The sequence below is a fragment of the Plasmodium reichenowi genome, chromosome 2, assembly GCF_001601855.1.
Source record: "Plasmodium reichenowi strain SY57 chromosome 2, whole genome shotgun sequence".
Taxonomy (NCBI): domain Eukaryota; phylum Apicomplexa; class Aconoidasida; order Haemosporida; family Plasmodiidae; genus Plasmodium; species Plasmodium reichenowi.
This window is the reverse complement of record NC_033647.1, coordinates 255,049-256,037: the sequence shown is the minus strand read 5'-3', so window position 1 is coordinate 256,037 and position 989 is coordinate 255,049.

The window sequence follows — 989 nt, the reverse complement described above, 5'->3', positions numbered from 1 at the left end:
ATTATTTTTTTTAATATATATACCTTTATGGTTATTTACTTATATCTTATGAATATTTGTTCTTTATATATTTTTATATAACTCTTAAAAAAAAAAAAAAAAAAAGAGGAATAAAACATAACTGCATACATAATTATTTTTTTTTTTTACATATTCTTTTAATTATTTATATTAAATATATATATATATATATATATATTTTTTTTTTTTTTTTTTTTTTTTTTTTTTTTTGATGTACTTATTTATAAGATATTGTCCATAATAGTACATAACATATATATATATATAAAATGAAAGAAAAGAAAATAATAAGTGACGTAAAAATATAGAAAAGGGACTTTATTAAAAAATAAAAAATAAAAACTATATATGTTACATAAACATTTATATGAATACAAATATAAAATATAAATTATATATATATATATATATATATATATATTTATTTATTTATTTATATATGAACATAATGTTTTGAAAGTGAACTTTTTTCTTTTTTTTTTAATTCTTCAATTTCATACACATATATATATATATATATATATATATATAAATAAATTATTTTAAAAGCCGAAAAGGGAAGAGAAGGAATAAGAATAAGAAAAAGAAAAGAAAAAAATTTAAGTTCAAAAACGGCATATAAAATACAGAGAAAGAAACTATATTTTTTTCTAAAATAAAAAGTGTAAACTAATAAATAAATATATATAAATATATATGAATATATATATATATATATATATATATAAAGAAATGAAGCCAATGAATTAAATAATATATCAAAATCATAAAAAATAAAAAATATGCTAAGAATATTTTTAAACATATAAATAAAAAAAATGTCAACATATTTTGAATAATTTTAAAATATATCACATATATATATATATATATATATATATATTATATAGATAGATAAAGTAAAAAAAAAAAAAAAAAAAAAAAAAAAAAAAAAAAAAAAAAAAAAAAAAAAAAAAAAAAAAAAAAAA